This window comes from Notolepis coatsorum, assembly GCF_963971535.1.
Source record: "Notolepis coatsorum genome assembly, chromosome: 6".
Lineage (NCBI taxonomy): Eukaryota > Metazoa > Chordata > Actinopteri > Aulopiformes > Paralepididae > Notolepis > Notolepis coatsorum.
In genome coordinates this window covers 56,649,606-56,670,909 of record NC_140170.1, presented here as the reverse complement: position 1 = coordinate 56,670,909, position 21,304 = coordinate 56,649,606, and the positions used below count along the sequence as shown (strand labels likewise).

The 21,304-nt window shown below is 38.8% G+C and overlaps 1 long non-coding RNA gene across 1 annotated transcript in view; it reads left to right on the top strand.

Annotated features, from left to right (window-relative positions):
• LOC311229363 overlaps positions 1–20,338 on the top strand; it is a 28,679-nt gene extending 8,341 nt beyond the window's left edge. Inside the window, exons 3-4 of the long non-coding RNA XR_014619754.1 lie at positions 8,456–8,601; positions 20,233–20,338. This is a non-coding gene — a long non-coding RNA (uncharacterized lncRNA). The remainder of the gene's footprint in view (positions 1–8,455; positions 8,602–20,232) is intronic.
• The last annotated feature ends 966 nt before the right edge of the window (positions 20,339–21,304 follow it).

Sequence of the window (21,304 nt, the reverse complement as noted above, 5' to 3'; positions counted from 1 at the left end):
ATCAGAGTAAGACACACACACATACACAAATTACACAGTACACACCTCTCACTCACACAGCGATCAGAGTAAGACACACACACAAATTACACAGTACACACACTCCTCTCACTCACACAGCGATCAGAGTAAGACACACACACATACACACACACGGACTCCTCTCACACACAGCAAACAAAAGTTATTTAAAGTACACTTCCACTTTAATTTGTATTAATTTATTTATTTATCTTGTTATGAGTGATTGCTGTATTGTTCTTCAAATACATTTTCATTTAAAGTGGCTTAAAGATCCAAATTCAAATGTTTCATGAGTCATTATTTTAATTTGCTATGGGATCATCATGTTATGATGTTGTTGTTTGGTCCTGACAAGAGTCTCAAAGTCTGGGGTGATGGTAGACAAGCAACTCTGAGGTCATGCTCAATGTCCAATCTGTTCCTCTGCTCTGTCTTCAGCTGGACCAGAGCTGAGAAGCCACTTTCACAAAGATAGGTAATTAAAAAAAAAAAAAAAAAAAAAAAATTGTTGTTGTTTACATTGGTTTTCGATTAGTCGACTAATCGAAAAAATAATCTGCAGATTAGTCGACTACCAAATTAGTCATTAGTTGCAGCCCTAGTTGACTGCAAACAAGTCATTGACAAGCGACGGTCGCATTAGACACACAGCCATAATTTAAGACATAGTTTATGCGTTCGCAAATATGAGAGCTCTATCAGTGAAGTGGGTGGTGGCACGCAACGGGGTTCCGGGGCACCGGACCTGTGGCAATCAAAGTGTTAACCCTTTGATCGCCGGGGTTAAATTCATAATTTACCATCCCTCGCCAGCCCTATTTAACATGGAGAAGTTCCCCTTCTTTGCAGGGCTATAACTTTTTAAATTGTATTGCTAAATTGACATTACCATGGCCCATTCAAAGTCCTATATCTATTGTTCAGGGTGTAGCAACGTTATACTTTTTCATTCACATATTCATACTAAAATACGGTCTAAAGTATAAGTATGTTTTTATCGTTTTCTGCAGCTTTCTCCAGAACGTGATTTATAGCCCTAAATGCATTATATTGATGATTGTATACAGTTTGATAGCAATCGGCGCGAGATAAAAAATGTCAAATGGACGTACTTCCAGAAGTTACTACGTATGATCTGATGATGACCGGATGGGCGGGGGGTCGTTTATAATTCCGTGGGCAATTTATTGATTGATTGATTGAAAACTTTATTAACAGATTGCAGAATGCAGTACAGCTCAATACACACAATTGTTAAGGGGATGCAGACCATGCAGTACTGTTACATTTGTGACATACAGTAAATATATACAAGGGGGAGGGAACTGTACATTTATGATGAATTGAAAATGGGGGACCCTGATGTAAACAAGACGGAAGTCTTTCTCTGGTCTGCATCCCCTTAACAATTGTGTGTATTGAGCTGTACTGCAGATATATTTCAATTGCCTTACTTATTTACATAAGTATTATAGGCCTACAGCAGTATTGTACAGACAGTCTGTGTGAAGTCTGTGTGGTTATCCAGCTGCACAAAGGCAGAGCAAGAGGCTCTACAGAGGGTGGTGAAGGCGGCAGGCAGGATTGTCGGGACTCCTCTATCAAACATCACCTCCGTCTTCACCTCCCGCTGCCTCCACCGCTCCAAGTGTATCATCAAGGACCAGTCTCACCCAGCACATCACCTCTTTCAGCTCCTTCCCTCAGGGAGGAGATACCGGTCCATACATGCCAAGAGTTAAAGATTTAAGAACAGCTTTTTCCCCCAAGCAGTCAGACTGTTAAACGCTCATTGACTGTCCCCTCACGTGCACCATGCACTTACCTGGACTTGATAATCACTGTTACCACTCATCATGCACTTTATTTAAAATATTCTGTTATGTACAGTGTTATATGTGTTTCATGTATGTATATATTGTACTACGGTCTGTGGGAGCTCCCCTGAAATTTCACTCACGGTCATATAAGAGTTTTAATGTAGAAGGTTTTATTAATGAAATGTTGGGTATAAACTGGGAGGAGGTATGTTGTGAGGATGACCCAGAGGTTGCACTGGACTTATTTATGTCAGAAACAAATCAGCCCCATGGATAGATAGTAGCTTTTAATGAATTTTAATGAATGAGAGAGACATACTGTAGCCAAAAAAGCATCAGTGTGTTCCAGTTCTGCAGATGACAGACAAAAGTACCGTTCCTTACGTAATCAAGTCACAAAGTTAAATAAGGTGAGAAAAAGGGAATATTTTAAACCATGGTTATATGATGTGAGAAATGATGGTAAAAATCTATGGAATGTTTTAAATCAAATTATGGGTAGAAAATCCAATGTCTGTACACCTTTTGTTGAGTCATATGGAATTGTCCTAACCAAACCATGTGATATTGCCAACCATTTTAATGATTTTTATGCAAGTAAGATATCTCAGCTCAGGCAGGGAATGCACATCTCAAACAATACAAAATCAAATGACATAATTAAGAATATCATAATGAAAGATAAAGGGTGTACATTTGATTTTCAACAGGTTGAGGTTAGTGATATTGAAAGGTTACTCCAGGCTCTACCTGACAGCAAGTTAGCTGGCACAGACAACTTGGATAGTAAATTATTGAGAATTACTGCTACGATCATAGCAAGTCCAGTGTCATATTATTAATAGATGTATACAAGTGGGACTATGTCCAAAGATATGGAAGGAGGCTAAGGTTACTCCTTTACCCAAAGACTCCAAATCAGTTTTTAATGAGGGCAACTCCAGACCTAATATAGAAAAGATAGAAAGGCTGACAAAGAGAAGAAGAGTGGAGCAGAAGCTGGAGAACCTTTCAATATCACTAACCTCAACCTGTTGAAAATCAAATGTACACCCTTTATCTTTCATTATGATATTCTTAATTATGTCATTTGATTTTGTATTGTTTGAGATGTGCATTCCCTGCCTGAGCTGAGATATCTTACTTGCATAAAAATCATTAAAATGGTTGGCAATATCACATGGTTTGGTTAGGACAATTCCATATGACTCAACAAAAGGTGTACAGACATTGGATTTTCTACCCATAATTTGATTTAAAACATTCCATAGATTTTTACCATCATTTCTCACATCATATAACCATGGTTTAAAATATTCCCTTTTTCTCACCTTATTTAACTTTGTGACTTGATTACGTAAGGAACGGTACTTTTGTCTGTCATCTGCAGAACTGGAACACACTGATGCTTTTTTGGCTACAGTATGTCTCTCTCATTCATTAAAATTCATTAAAAGCTACTATCTATCCATGGGGCTGATTTGTTTCTGACATAAATAAGTCCAGTGCAACCTCTGGGTCATCCTCACAACATACCTCCTCCCAGTTTATACCCAACATTTCATTAATAAAACCTTCTACATTAAAACTCTTATATGACCGTGAGTGAAATTTCAGGGGAGCTCCCACAGACCGTAGTACAATATATACATACATGAAACACATATAACACTGTACATAACAGAATATTTTAAATAAAGTGCATGATGAGTGGTAACAGTGATTATCAAGTCCAGGTAAGTGCATGGTGCACGTGAGGGGACAGTCAATGAGCGTTTAACAGTCTGACTGCTTGGGGGAAAAAGCTGTTCTTAAATCTTTAACTCTTGGCATGTATGGACCGGTATCTCCTCCCTGAGGGAAGGAGCTGAAAGAGGTGATGTGCTGGGTGAGACTGGTCCTTGATGATACACTTGGAGCGGTGGAGGCAGCGGGAGGTGAAGACGGAGGTGATGTTTGATAGAGGAGTCCCGACAATCCTGCCTGCCGCCTTCACCACCCTCTGTAGAGCCTCTTGCTCTGCCTTTGTGCAGCTGGATAACCACACAGACTTCACACAGACTGTCTGTACAATACTGCTGTAGGCCTATAATACTTATGTAAATAAGTAAGGCAATTGAAATATATCTGCAGTACAGCTCAATACACACAATTGTTAAGGGGATGCAGACCAGAGAAAGACTTCCGTCTTGTTTACATCAGGGTCCCCCATTTTCAATTCATCATAAATGTACAGTTCCCTCCCCCTTGTATATATTTACTGTATGTCACAAATGTAACAGTACTGCATGGTCTGCATCCCCTTAACAATTGTGTGTACTGCATTCTGCAATCTGTTAATAAAGTTTTCAATCAATCAATCAATAAATCAATAAATCAATAAATCAATCAATCAATCAATCAATCAATCAATCAATCGGTCACTGTACCCATTCTACAATCTGTTAATAAAGTTTTCAATCAATCAATCAGGGCCTGTGGTCACGTGTACCCATTCGGCAATCTGTTAATAAAGTTTTCAATCAATCAATCAATCTGTTAATAAAGTTTTCAATCAATCAATCAATCAATCAATGAATCAATGAATCAATCAATCAATCAATCAATCAATCCCGCAGTGCAACGTGACCCAAATCATACGGCAATCTGTTAATAAAGTTTTCAATCAATCAATCAATCAATCCCGCAGTGCAACGTGACCCAAAATCACGTGACCAAAATCAGCCAATGGAAGCGAGGGGTTGCTATGTGCGGGGCTTGTATGTGCGGGGCTTGTAAGCGCTGGTCTGAACGGCTGCAGCTGGATACTATTGGACCAACCCCGAAGCGAGGCTTCGGACGTCATCACATACGTCACCGATACGCGCCTCGATACACGCTCCACTTAAATATTTAAATATGCCTAGGATTACTCGACACAAGCATCGATGCCTCGCTTCAAATTACACATCAAAGGTACATTAGGTTCATATCCACCTCTCCGTTTTGTTACAGTAACATCTGCTTTTATTCATCTACTGACCGCGTTTCTGCCACTTTTCCATCCAGACTGGGCCTTGACCAGAGGTAGCTGGAGCAGCTAACAAGCTAAGCTGCTATGCTAATGCTACACCACGCTACTAAAGTTATGAGTTTAGGTCAGAAACTGGTGCGACTCTCTGTATAGAGAGAGACATGTGCGTTTATTCAGCTTGTTACTAATAATGACCGAACATCTCAACTGTTGAGCGTTTCAGCCACTGTGCCAGCTTGTTGCTGTTGCTGTGGCCTGGTGTTTTGAAAGCGCTCCTGTCCTTACCGAGCGGTTGATTGATTGATTGATTGATTGATTGAAAATTGTATTAACAGATTGCAGAATGGGTACAATACAGTACAGCTCAATACACACAACTGTTAAAGGGATGCAGACCAGAGAAAGACTTTTGTCTTGTTTACAAACTTTACATCAGGGTCCCCCATTTTCAATTCATGATACATGGAATGATACACTTGATAAAACAAGTTTATCGCGAAAACTTTGTTGCGTTGAAAGCTAGCTTATTGTTATCTAAAAGATAAAAACAGTAGTTGGTGCATTTCCAAATTGTGCCAACAACATGTCCCACACTTTGTGTAGCGATCATAGGCTAGTATTGATATGGACAGACCTGCTGCAGACAAAGTGGAGGTAAATGTAATTATTACAAATGGTAACGGACTGTTTATTTTATAACTCTTTATTTTTGTTAATTTTCCTCTTTTTTTCTTTCCAAAGTAACTTTTTTACATTTTCACATAGACATTCTCCATTTCCTTTTCACAGTCACTTTTTCACATTTTCAGTTAGAAACATTTCTTTTGCAGTATGGTTTCCCGTGTTTGCATTGATGTCTTACCCATTTTTTCCAGGATTCATTAACTTTTACATAAGCATTATACAGTTCACAATAATAATATGACAACCACCACCACAGGACAGACAGGACTCACGGGGCAGGACAGTGTTGTATGGTGGGGGGGGGGGGGGGGGGGGGAGAGAGCTGTATTTGCTCTTGCATGTCGGGTCTGTTTTGTTGTGCCCTGGCAGTCTTTAATCATCTAACGGCTCACATGTTGTCCATTTAGACCAACGTCTGTCGTATGTCTTGGCCTTCATTCTCAGCAGGAATGTCATTTTTTCCATATCTCTTATCTCCTCCACTATGCCCCTCCATGTCTCTTTGTCTGGAGCGGCTTCTTTGAGCCAGCTCCTTGTGATGGCCTTCTTACCAGCTATTGTCATGATTTTGAACAGGTACAAGTCTTCATTGTGTATGGTCTCCTCTGTGATCAAACCCAGGTATATCAACTGGGGTTCCATAGGGAATTCATAGCTAAGAATCCTGTACATTTCCTGTGTAACACTTCCAAAATGGTTGCACTTCATCACATAACCAAAATATGTGAGTGGTTGGCATTCATCTGTTGATTAAAAAATCTCATCACATTTTTCCAACCAAATTCTCTCCATCCTCTAGAGCTAGTGGATGAGTGTTGTGTCTCACATATAGAATGCCAATCATCTTCCGTCAAGATTATACTCAGTTCACTTTCCCATTTCTTCTTCACATTATATGAATCACAGTTGTTGCGAACTTGTAAACTTTTGTACATTTCCGATACTATTTTCACTGGAGTTCGCGAATACGCCAGCTCCATCATTCCCACCACCCCGTTACCCCCTACCGATATCCTACTCTTGATTTCTGTATCATAGAAGTGTCGCAGTTGTAGATATCTAAACAAATTGTCATTACCCAAATCAAATTTTTTCTTAAATTGCTCAAAAGACATGAAGTTGTGGTCCTCTAAAAGTGTACATGTGGCTGTTATACCCCTATCTCTCCACCCATCAAAAGTGGCGTCCAGTGACCCCGGGCCAAAACCGGGGGTCTGGGAAGGCCAAATCAGAAGTCTACTGTCTTCTTTTGATTTATATTTCCTGACCACCTCTTTCCAAACCGCCAGGGTGTGGTCCACTATTGAATTACTTCCCTGTTGCGCTGTGTGTTCTTTCCCCCCCAGTCTGGCCTGAGGTTGGACTCGCTCTAGGTGTGTCTCTATGTCCTTCCACCTGGCCCTGTATGTTCTTGAGCACCAGTAAACGGCGTACCTCAGCTGGGCTGCGTAACTGACTGTTTTAAATGACAATACGCATTAAGCATTCATTGTGTATATTGCTGTGCATTGTTATGTCCACGGAGCGAGACATAATCAAATCTGTAGTGTGTGTGTGTGTGACTCCACGCAATATCTTGTTATTGCTACTGTCATGCGCTTTAAGATGCATTCTAAACATTGATTTCCCAATAGATTTTTTTAGTAATTCATGCGAGTACTTGATCTGGGAAAACATTACTCTTGCCCATCCCTAGTGCCAGCCTGCTCATTGGGAGCAGTTCAGGTCTAAGTGTCTTGAGAGTCAATGTGTTTGAATATGGCCAACAGTGATGTCATCAGCAACATTGAATCCTTGTGTTAATTACAGCTCAATGAAATTATATGTAGATGGAAAAATAGCAATACTTTGTCTTATAGGGACTGGTACCTTATAGTTTCATTGAGCTGTAATTAACACAAGTATTCAATGTCCCGTGGCGGCCGGGTAGCACAGCGGACTAAGCTTCTGTCTACCACAGCAGAGACACTGGTATCGAATCCGGCTGTCGGTGGTGCCTCCGGCTTGGTCGGTCATCATACTGACACAATTGGCAGAGTCAGCGGGAGGGAAGCTGGTGGGTGGTATTCTGGTCGTTGTAAACAGCAACTCCTACAGGTCAGTCAGGGCGCCTGCACAGTGAGGGAGGGAGATGGTGAAGGTAGTGTGACCTCCCACGCGTTACCTCACCAATGAGAGTCCTCGCTGCCAGGTGGAAAGAGGCTGCTGGCTGTCTCCTATGTATCGGAGGAAGCATCTGCTAGACTTCAGGCCTCCCTAGACCGACCAGTGGGGGGCACATGCACGCAACGACCAGGAAGGGGAGGGGGGAATTGGCATAACGACTAAATTGGGATGGGAGAAAAATACAGAAAATTAGGAGAAAAAGTGGATAAAAAAAGTATTCAATGTCCCTGATGATCATATTCAAACGTATTTACTCTCAATAACTGTCAAACTAAAGAAATGCAAAACTATTTAGATATTTTGGATGTGTGTGATTACGTCCAAAATAAATCAGCATTCTTTTCTGGTGACGTGCCCCTTTCAGCCACATATTGCAGTGTTTTGCGATTTATTACTGTTTTTCAACTGCAATTTACAGTCTTGAAGTTAAATATAATTTATAGCAGTCTCTACTCCCATCTAGTGGCCAATATAAAGCATTGCACCATAGCAGTAGAACAGGCTGTACACCATACATCAAATAGTTTATTTTCACTTTTGGAAGCCCAATGTGCAATCAACAATGATGTCTGTCTGTATTTGATTATGGAGACCGTCAGTACATGCATTCCTCTCCCTTCACCGTAAGACCCCTTTGAATCAGAGCACACTGTGTTTTATCACTGTAGTGGAGATACATTTCTCACTCACCATTGTATTAATCCGTTTGACTTAATAACCCCTACCTGTTATTGAATAAATCCCACAGGAGCCAGGGGAAGCCAGCTCTTAACCCCTGGAAACCTCCACATCAGTCATCACTCCACCAGCTCACCTGCTCCATCACACACAGCCCCACAACGCTCACCAGTGGAGAGAGACGGACACAGGGAGGATTAAGCAAGTCACCTGCAGGTGAATTTTACCTACTGGGTTTACATTTAATTCCTGTCGTTTTCCTGCAGTTTAAATGTATTTTCCTCCCTGTCGTTGTGTGTTTGTCGGGGTATTTCTGTGTAGAATAAGCGACAGCGCAGCTAAATGATAAGGTTAGCTGGTGGTTAGCTGCTAGCTAGCCTGCTACTCTGGTCAGTGTCCACAGCACGTTTTATTATAAGTCTACCTAACCATATGACGGGTGTTTCAGAAGGCACAAAATTACATAATTATACAGGTCATTTAGGAAAAAATGATATTTGTGATCCTTGATGTAGAATAATTTCTTGTCAAATGTTGGTTCCAGTTAGGGGTGCACCGATGTATCGGTTGGGTATCGGTATCGGCCGATAAGTGCCTTGTTGACTGCAATCGGCCTATCGGCCGATAAGCTCGAATGTGCCGATGGCAGTAGCCGATAAATATCCATCAATTTGTGTAGCGTCAAGACAAAAAAAAGTTCACTCACGACCTACCTGCACAACGCCGCCCCCGGCCCACACACACACACACAAGCTACTGCATCAAAGTTACTACTTATGATTAACAAGGCATTTGTTTTGTGGCATTAACATTATATAGTTAGTGTTACACGTTCATAACATCAGCATATTATTTACCCGAACGTAGCAAGCGTTCATACTAGCTCAGTTCCTTCCGTTGCTCACAGAGCCCTGAGTTTTACCCATTCTGCAATCTGTTAATAACGTTTTCAATCAGACACATGTATAGAAAGGCTTTGTTTTATTATAACATGGCAGTAGCCGATAAATATCCATCAATTTGTGTAGCGTCAAGACAAAAAGAAGTTCACTCGCGACCTACCTGCACAACGCCGCCCCCGGCCCACACACACACACACACAAGCTACTGCATCAAAGTTACTACTTATGATTAACAAGGCATTCGTTTTGTGGCATTAACATTTTATAGTTAGTGTTACACGTTCATAACATCAGCATATTATTTACCCGAACGTAGCAAGCGTTCATACTAGCTCAGTTCCTTCCGTTGCTCACAGAGCCCTGAGTTTTACCCATTCTGTTAATAACGTTTTCAATCAGACACATGTATAGAAAGGCTTTGTTTTATTATAACATTAGTTGCAGTAAAATCATTATGCCTCATTTAAGTCATCCTGCGGAGCTAAAAGCTAAACGTCGGCTGCGCCGTGTTGTTGTTCTAGAAAACCTCTGTCATCAAAATCAATGGCGGACAAAAGCAGGAGTAAAAAATGCAACACGCTTGCCGATTGGTGGTAACAGCAGAGGCGGGTGCAAGCGGTGTGTGACGTAATTGGCAGAATCGACTGTCAATCAAAATGTCATTGGTTGAGACAATAGTATCTCGCTGCAGCCCAGCAGGTAGACCATGCTGGGAGAACTAGTATCTAGCTGCATCCCTGCAGAACATACTGGGAGAGAGATAGTGCTATTTCTTGATGTTTCCTTTTTTTAAGTAAGTAAAGAGGCCTATGTTCATATCGGTGAGCACAATTTGTAAGACAAATATACAGTAGTTTCATAAAAAAAAAAAAAAAAAATTACAAAGAAAATTAATATTTAAAAAATATTTAAAAAAAATATTTTGCCACAAATATCGGTATCGGCCGATTGTGTTAGTTGAACAATCGGTATCGGTGGTAAATTTTCATATCGGTGCATCCCTAGTTCCAGTGCATGTCGACGTTGTGCAGCCAGACCATCCGGTGATAGAGTTATTTCACAACAATGTGGTTAATGTGCTTCTTTCAAATGCTCCTGCTTAATTTCTGATATTATCAGATAACTACAGTTGTTGGTTACAAGCTATTAATTTACTCAGCCATTTACATATTTCTCTTAGATGGGGTGGCAAATTGAATGGAATTTAAATTATTTACTGACTATAAAATATGTTACATACATAGATAATGGATATATGCAGCCTCACCAGGAGGTATCATATTGTTGGACACAGTAAAGCCCAAGAGCTTCTTTTCATCGTGGTCCTTTACCTGTTGGTGTGTGTTTCACTGTGTGAGTGAGTACATGATAAGATATAATTTTATTGATCCTGCACTATTTTACTCTGTCTATTTTATCTTACTCTTTTTATAATTTATTGTCTTATCTAAAACTGAATCAAACCATAAACATGATGGCTTGTTGGGATGCTAGATCCTAATGTGAAACATGTTGATTTTATGTCTGCATGTGTTCATTTTATGCCTGTCTTTTTTCTGTTGTGAAGCACTTTGAGCTGCAGTCTCTGTATGAAAGGTGCTATACAAATAGATTATTATTATTATTATTATTATTATTATTATTATTATTATTATTATTATTATTATTATTATTATTATTATTTATTATTATTATTATTATTATTATTATTATTATTATTATTATTATTATTATTATTATTATTATTATTATTATTATTATTATTATTATTATTATTATTATTATTATTATTATTATTATTATTTATTATTATTATCCCCATGGGGAAATCTGGGGGGTACATCATGCATAGGTGTATAACGTTTATGAATTCCTACTGTAATTAAATTCTCACACCATTATTATGCATGGAGATTACATTGAGAACAATCGGAGGTACAAAGAATATAAAATAAGAGAAACTTCCGGTTTAGCGTTAGAATGGAGTAGGTCGCATGTGACACAGCTGCTCACCCGTTATTTTTTTTTTCGTTTTAAAAACATATTTATAAACCATTAATGCGTTTAAAACTTGACGCATATATCAACTGAGACTATCAACTAACTATATTGACCAAAAGAATCGAGATGAAACCAAAGAAAAACACAACGAGTCCAAAAACAGTCGTAGAGGTCCCGCCGCAGGAATCAGGATTCGTACGGCATACAGCAGAAAATATAGACTTGACAGTGGCCGCTTCAAGTTCAACCCCATCAAATACCTCCGCAGACACCGAACATATCATCCGGAAAATGGGGAAGACAATGGAGAAGAGAATGGAGGAAATGGAGAAGATAATAACCCAAAAAGTAGATGCTATTAAAGAATCTAGTGATGCACGATATATCGGCCGCCGATATAATATCGGCCGATATGGCAGTTTTTTTACACATCGGTATCGGTCCGATATCAAGATAGGGCCGATATTATAAAAAAATATTAATCTTTTTTTTCTTCTTTTTACATGTTTTGGCCTTAAATAGTTTCAAAATATCAGTCATTTCTGAAAATAAGTTACAAAAGTAAAAAAAATTATGCGTTTTGGAAAATAGCTCTTTATTTGATTATCATAAAAAAGTGTTTTCTATACAGAGATATCGACATCGGTAAATATCGGTATCGGCCAGAACAGCAATATTAATATCGGTTATCGGTATCGGCCACAATTTTCACATCGGTGCATCACTAAAAGAATCTATTGAAGGCAAAATAGATGCGCTGAGAGCGGACGCCGACGCACATATTAAACGCACCGAGGCTCTGGAAACAGTAATGGAAGCCCACGAAAAAAAATTCGCTCGAATCTACAAAGAAGTAGAGGTTATTAACGTTAACCTAACTGCTGAGATGAAGGGAAACTACAAAGAAATCAATACGGAGCTCAGCGATATAACGATGGAGCTTAAGCGAATCAATGAAGAACAGAAAGCCAAAATATTCGAGATGGAATATCAAAAACGCAAGCTGAATATTCGTATAGTCGGTCTGGACGAGTCAGTGAGATGTGCTCACCCTGAAGAGTTTGCCACAGAATTACAGAAAATCTTGGGAACAGAGATCCTTCCTAAAGTACCAGAGGTGGAACAGTGCTACAGATTGGGGACCCGTTCCATTGGCAATAACGCTAAGCCCAGAGTGATATTGGTTATCCTGCGCCAAGTCAGAATAAAAGAAATTATTATTCGTGAAACTCGCAGGATGAAAGGCAATCTGAAATACATGGATGTACCAATACACTGCTTTGAAGATTATTGTCGTGATGTAGTGGACCTGCGTGCCAAGTTCAAGACGGTGATGTCTCAACTATATCTGGAGAAATACAGACTCCTATTAACATACCCTGCAATACTTCGCATTGTCGATAAAAAAGGAGCAAGGGTTTTCCTCAACTCGCCTGAAGATGCAGCCAAATACTTGTCTGCACAACACGCAGAATAGTGTATAAATGGCCTTTTAATCTCTGTTATGCAAGGTCACCATATAGTACAATCTTTAATGAACCGAGGATTTGGGACAGAGAGACCTACGTGCTCAGAGTTATTGAATGCTTTCCCCGTCGGGTTTCTATTATTGCGGACATATTGGATTCAAGATTGGAACACTCCAGAACATACTGGAACATTCAAACAATGTAAAAACGACATATTGGAATAATCTAGAACATCTAAAGCATTCTTTGATATAGGGAACATTCTGGAATAACAGCAATACGTGGTCAGTCACTCTACCAGAAGCCCCTCGGGGGAATAATCAACAGCATCTAGATGCAGAACCACAGAACCATCATAGCAGCGGCCGGCTGAAAGATCATTCTACACAACGGATCATCGCCCACCCCGGTCAGGGGAAATGCTGCATATACGTATTTAAAAACTGTTTTTTATTAATTGGAAATATTTCCACCACTTCTCCAATTTATACTTTAGATGTTTAAGCATAGCAATGCTCTTTTAAGATCTAAGTTAATGTTCTCTTCCTTTTACTTGTTTTTTTTCATCCGTTTTCTCTGATTTATTGAGGCTCTCTCTTCAGTTCAATACCTCCATATTATTCATGGGTTACTATAAATTACACAAGTTCATATAAAATGTAAGTGATTAGGGCATGACAATTGAAGCTAATTTTTGGTCTTTATTTTTAGTTTTATCTTATTTAAATTTAAATTTTACGGGAAAGTGGCCAAGCCACAGTCGACATTCTACTTATGGTAGAATTTAGAGTGTTAGATCAAGGGAGGGAGTCATACGCAAAGGTTGTGTTCATGGAACACAATCCTGTACGACTCTCGGTGGGAGGGAAGGGTAGGGGATTTTTATTTGTATATATGTATGTTTTTAAGCTCGGCTCTCAACGGGACCTCACTAGTGGGATGTATATCTATTATTGCCTCGGACTCTAGAAGCATTACCAAAAATTACAATACAACATGTATAGATTATGGCTAGTTTGAATATAATGATATGGAACACCGGGGGAATAAATAACCAACTCAAACGCAAAAGCGTGCTCACACTGATGAAAAAAGAACATGTGGACATTGCTCTGCTAAGCGAAACGCACATTCTAGAGAAAGACAGATAAATTAGCGGACAACACATACCATAATATTAGTCACTCTTCTATTGGTACGAGAACTCGGGGTGTAGCCATAGTCGTTAAACGTAAGTTGAATATTGTACTAAAGGGAGTATGGTCTGATGTAGAAGGTCGGATAACTATAGTTAAGATTGAACATAAGAACAGGAAAATAGCGTTGGTAGCGGTATACGCCCCAAATTTGTACGAAGAAGATTTCTTCACTACACTAACCAATTCAATGTTAGACATTCCCGATTACTCATTTATAATAGGTGTGGATTTTAATGCCATCTGGAACCCAAGGATGGACAAATCTTACCTCGCCTTTTCCAGCGAACAAAATAATTCATCAAAGGCATTAAAGGATTGGTCGAAGATTACAGGTGTAAATGACTTATGGCGGTTACTTAATCCCACGACCCGAAAGTACTCTTGTCGATCTGCGAGACATAATACACTATCCAGAATAGATTATGTCTTTGCATCACAGAGACTATTTGATAATTATGAAGTGGAAATGATACCCAACGCACTATCAGATCACTGTTATTTACTCCTTAAAGGTACATTTGGTATACTATCCTCCCGAGCCCCAAGATGGCGATTTAACTCGTTGCTGCTTAATAACAAGGAATTCATTACACAACTCAAAGAAGCTCTTATAGTATTCCAACGGGAGAATGCAAACTAGGTGCAAGACCCCAGAATAATATGGATGTCGGTAAAGGGAATGATCAAAGATTTCACGGATAGCTTTTCCTCAAATGCGCAATAATCAATGCACAAAACTGGCTGAGCTGGAAACGCTTTACTCAACGTTATTTAATTCTCTAAAATACAACAACTCAACTCGACTAGAGAATCAAGTTAACGTACAAAAAATAGAGATCAATGCCATATACAGACAACAATCGGAAATACAAATACGCAGCACAAGACAACAGCAGTACTCCCATGGTTCCAAACCCAGCCACCTATTAGCCATGCGATTAAGAATTAATGCAAAATTTGCAGATATAACTACCATTAGAGCACAACAAGTACTTGTAACAGATCCTGTAAAAATAAACGATACATTCAAAGAATTCTACTCCGACTTATATAAATCAGAAACGACCTTCGATCAAAACAAAATGGACACATTTCTTAATCAAATTATTCTCCCTAAACTTTCAGAGGATGACGCTAAACAGTTAGAAACACCGATCACACTAGAGGAACTCAAGAAGGCCATAACCGCAATGCAAAGTGGTAAGGCTCCTGGAAGAGACGGTTTCCTATCAGAAATGTACCTTTCTTGTTGGGACATAATTGGCCCCTTATTACTAAATATGATCTTATACTCAGTCAAGGAGGGGAACTTCCATAAGAATGACAATATTGCACTCATAACAGTCCTCCTTAAAAAAGACAAAGACCCCAACGAGTGCGGTAGTTATAGACCTTTAAGCCTCCTCGGAACCGATATCAAACTGTACTCTAAGGTATTAGCCATCAGATTACAAAAGCATATGACGTCTTTAGTTCACCCGGACCAAACTGGCTTCATAGGAGGCCGCCTGATCACTGAAAACATAAGACGAATACTGCACGTACTTGATGCCGACAAGGAGGACACTATACCTAAGGCGATGCTGTCCCTGGATGCTATGAAAGCCTTTGACAGGCTGGAATGGTCGTATCTATGGGCAGTACTAGAAAGGATGGGGTTAGGAAAAGGATTCATCGATATGATTAAAGTATTATACAAAGACCCATCGGCCATGATTACAACAGGCACAATCATCTCCAAAATCTTTCCGGTATCACGCTCTGCCAGACAGGGTTGTCCTCTTAGTCCCGGACTGTTCAATCTATCATTAGAGCCTTTAGCACAATATATAAGACAATCCCAATCCATAGAACCAATCGTAATCAAGGGCACACAACAAAAAATTAGTTTATATGCGGACGATGTAATATTGTTCATGCAAAACCCCAACACCACATTGCCTCATCTGCTCAAGTTGATTGAGGACTTTGGTGATTTATCGGGATTTAAGATAAATTGGCCGAAGTCGGCTTTCCTTCCACTTAACACCCCTGCAAAAAAAGATACAACCCTCCCAGGAGAGATACCGATGGTAAAACATTTCAGATGCTTGGGAGTGGAAATATTCCCCACCATAAGACAAACGGTGAAGCACAACTACACAAAAATCCAAAACAAAATCAAAGACGACCTTGATAGATGGGCAAAACTTAAAAACACAGTACAAGCACGGATATCAATAGTTAAGATGGATGTACTACCTAGAATCAACTTATTCAGTTCAATGCTACCGTTACCCCCTCCAGAGGGTTACTGGAAAAGATTACACTCCTCCACATACAAATTTATTTGGAATAACAAACCACCACGTATAAAAAGATCCACCGCACAGAGAAATAAAGCAGATGGTGGCATGGCATTTCCAGATTTTTTCCTATATTTTAAGGCGTACACATTAAGTCCATTGACAACATGGTTTGACCCCCAAGCATTAGTATCCTGGAGAAAATTAGAAGAAAACATAGTAGCCCCACATAGACTGAAGGACATAGCATACACTAAACTACCAATCAAGCACTGTGAACAAAAAATTTGGCCCCATAATTACTCATGCGATCCGGATATGGCGTGAATCACACAAAAAAAATCCTAACCCACAAAAATGGCACAATCATACTCCCTTATTCAATAACAATGCACTCTTAATTGGAAAACGACCTATAAGATTCCCTATATGGGAAGAGCAAGGCATACACTCATTAGGGGATGTTTTTAACAAACAGGGTTTTTGTAGTGATAAAGAAATACGGGTTTTTGTAGTGATAAAGAAATACGCAAAGAATTTAATCTCACCAAGTCCACATGGCTTTTTTACAAACAGTTACAGCTATGTTTGAAGTCTCACGGTGTTCCATTAGACAGACCAATTGAACACCACAGATACCACAAATTCTTCTACGAAAGAGAGACATCGAGAGGTTTTGTTTCAGAATTTTATCATAAATGACTAACGTCCTCGTATGAAACCCTCCAACTAGACTCTGTCTGGAGGAGGGATATACCAGACCTGGAAAATGACTTTGATTGGCAAGGAGCCTGGGCAAATGTCCGACTTACATCAAGGAACCCGGATCATCAACAAATCAATCTTAACTATATTCACAGGACATACTTGACTCCTATAAGACTGTGCCGAATGGGGCTTAAACAAGACTCCAAATGCTCCCAATGTACAAATGGGGACGAAGGGACATTTATGCACATGTATTGGGACTGCTCACCAGTTAAGGCATTCTGGAAAGATGTGACCCAACAAATATCAAAACTCGTATCTTGGAATATACCTGTACACCCCTCGGTATTACTATTGAATGATGTTTTTGAGTTTGCAGTGAATCCACAGCTAAAGAGATTGGTTTTATCGGGTATCACAGTAGCTAAAAAGCTGATCGCATCACGCTGGTTTCAACCGGAAAAAATGTGCCGTAAAGTTTGGTTTCTTACATATCTCGATGTAATTTACCATGAAATATCTACAGCAAGAATTCTGGGTCTCAATGAATCCAAAATGTCAATGTGGTTAGAAGTGGTGGAGAGAATAAAAGCTAGCTTATAATGGTAGTGTCTGGTTAGGTGCGAGGGATAGTGGAGGTACTTCTCAAGGTGGGGTCCGGGAGGGGGGGGTTCGAGCTGGAGCATATGTGTGTAGGTTTTTTAGATAACAGGTATTAGGGGTATATCTTATATAAGACAACTAACTAAAATGTGATCTCATTGGATGTGCCCTGACAATTAATGCTTGTATATCTTATCGTGTGTTGTCATGTTTGTTTATATGTTTGTTTAAAAAATAATAAAAAAAAAAAATACAAAAAAAAAATAAGAGAAACAAACCGTCTGTCACGACTTCGTCCTTCAACCTAGGTGCACGGACTGCAAACCACTATTGAGGGGAAACAATTCAGCAACTCTTTGGAGGCCGGTGTTCTATGTTTCTCCCTTATATAGAACCTGGGAGGACTAACCCCTTGGATCAAATCTGAGGTCACAAGTCTCAGGGTTATCATAGATTCAGAACTGAACTTCAATTCTCTAGGCGCTTGTTGTATTTTGTCCAGTAAGACTTGAAAATATATATTATTTTGTCATAGGTTGATTTAGTTATTTTCTTGAGATTTGTCAGATAGATTACTTTAGGCATAATACAGCATGTTGAGTAACTTTGGTTATAGAGAGATATTATTTTGTTATATAAAATGTTATAAACAATAATTTTATATCCATACAGAGGAGGCATACTTTAAATATATTATAATGATAAGGCATCTTTGAGTAAACTTTAGTATCTTGAGGCTGAAGGCAGAGTGTCCTCTTTAAAAAAATATCACAATAAAATTATGGTCACCCTTGAAGTCGCATTATAATTCACTTAATAAAATAATGACGAGTCAGCCTCCTAAAAAGACAAAAGTTAGTGACATGACTCACACCAAAGTATGGACTTTGCTCTGTATCGTCAATCAATGGTCAAATAAATATTTGATTAAGGAATATAATATGCCTTTTTGTATTATTTCTCTGTGTATCAGCAAAATGTATATATTTTTATGTTAGACATTGAGGGAAATTAAGATTCTCAGATTTTTTACAAACCGCCGCTTATCAACTAACCGGTTAATCGGCAGGTGACGTATGTTGCTCAGTAGCTGCTGATGTCTGCTCAGGAGGTTTTAGTGTTTGCTCAGACCGAAAATAATTAGAGGGAACATTGGTGGTGACCATCCATGGCTGTTTTATATTATTATTAGTGTTATTATTAGGGGTGCACAATATTGATTTTTTGATATCGATATCGATAACTTTCTGCTCCTCAAGGTCGATACCGATAATATATATATATATATTTATTGTATTATTATTATTTAAAAAATGTGTGTTCCTGTAGTTTTGACCTAACCAGATTTATCATGACATGAGCGTTACTATTACTACTATGAACAAAACAAAGCCAAGACAGCAGTTTTGACTCTTCAAATAAAGTGACCATATTTATTTTTCCAAATAAATATAATTTTAATCACAAAATTCACAATCCGTCAATGTCATTAACAATGTGTTTCCCTGAACAATGAGTGGAACTAAAAACCAACAGGTATTGTGCTTTGTCAGCAGATAAAACATTTGACGCTATAGGAGAGGAGACTGTCGTGGTCTTGGTCCATGAAACAACTATTACTTGGCATTTATAGGACGGCACGCCTCAAAAAATTAAATAACCAAACAAAGTATTTGACATCCTGTCAATAACTTGTAAACATAACATTGCAAAATGTAAACATTTGCCAATTGCCATAGTGAGGTTCATCACTCAGTGATGTAAAAATAAAATAAAGGCCTCTAGAACTGTTGCAAATCTTTGCATAAGCCTGGGATTCAAATTCAATACTGGCAGGTAAAATCAGAAGTCAGATATGTGTCTATGTAAACAAAGTATACAAACTGAAAAAGTGCATTCCTCACAGTATCAAAAACAAATAAATAAGCTAATGAAACAAGTTCCACACAGTAACAGTCATTTTACAGAACAAAATATGAATGGCTTGCCTTATAATAATCCATATAAATGACAGTGAGTGAACCCTTTTTTCCACTAAACTACTAAAGCATTGAGGTTTCAAACGTTCAATTGTTTTCGTAGCCACGGCAGCCTCAGATATTAGCCCTTCATTAGCAAAATCCAGAACTAACATTAGCTTAGCAGTGTTTCTCATCTGTTTATCTGACATACATTATCCTAGTTTAGCTTGGCTTAGGAGTCCATGGTAAAGTTGTATTATTTACAGTTTACCAAACAATTATTTTTCAATCTTCTGTAGATGGCCACGATATTGCATTTAGTTGTATTTTCATTTAATTTAGTGTACTTTCTGACGAGGACGTGGTCTTAGTTTTTCCAATGCGACCCTGGAAACACCACTTTGGAGACAAACAACAGCTGTCTGCATCAATAACCAATCAGATGTTTTGGCCATCAAATTAAATGCAATATCATAGGCTTATATTCATAGATCAGAACTATAGCAGTGCATCTGTCTATATATATACACCCATGTGTTTTTCAGTTCTTATAAAAATCTTCCTGTCAGGATTTTCCTTCCTTTCCAATTTGTTAGCCTAGGAAAATGGAGCTACCTGTATAGCTGGTTAAGGACTGATGGTTCTTGCTTGGCTTTCTGTGTTCCTGATGAATTTCAACTGAAAAGTTAGACCTTTTGTTTGTTGTTACTTTCCCCAAGACTGAACACCTTGGTTTGAGAGAACTGTCTGTCTGTTTGGTGGACTGCATGAAACCGCCACAGCTGGACCAGGAGCAGAGCTGTTTGGACTGCATGGAAACAAGTATGGAAATGTTGACTTTAATCTGTAAACATTATGACTTTATAAGTGTTGACTTTAACCTCTTAAGCCAGACTCTCTAAATTTGCCTAAAAGTACATAACCAAGTAAAAGGAAGATTGCTCCACTTCTACAAGCCTGGTGGTACTAAATCCAGATTGAACTCCATTGGAAAGAGGAGATTTGGCCCGATCCATAGATGTATGACTTGGCCATAATAAGGTAATTTATAGGCCTGATATTCTATATTTATAAAAACAAGTTGAAGTCCAAGGCAGCTCTACAAATTTTAAAAAGCCTTTTATTTAATGGCTCACATTATTTAGATAATTTAAAAGAAACCAACATGTTTCGGCCTACATAGGGCCTTCATCAGGGTATAGATAACTAAGACCAAACAAAACTAATATAGAGAATCCTGGGCCCTCATTCATCAACGTGTTCTACGCACAGATCTGTGCTTACCCTGTGCGTACGATCATTTCTAAGCAAAGAGTGGGATTCATCAATTTCGATTTGAACTTGACTCCGTGCTTACATCTACGCACAGGTCAGACCAGGCGTACCTGGCGCCCAGTGGTAGAATATATTATTACAACAAGGAAATGAGCTTCTGTGCATAATAACACTGGCATGTTCTGTACGAACCGTAGTTCATTATAGTTCATTGTAAAATAGCAACAGTAGTGTAATTATGGTCAACACCCTATAAATAGCATTTGGAATAATAGATCTTTCTCTCAGAATGAATGCAGCATGGTTTATATAGCGTTATCGGAATATACGGGGTGTAGGCTACTGACTGACTGCGCTCCGCGTAGCTTGATTGATTGATTGATTGATTGAAAAGTTTATTAACAGATTGCAGAATGGGTTTTGATTGATTGATTGAAAAGTTTATTAACAGATTGCAGAATGGGTACAGTACAGTACATCTCAATACATACAATTGTTAAGGGGATGCAGACCAGA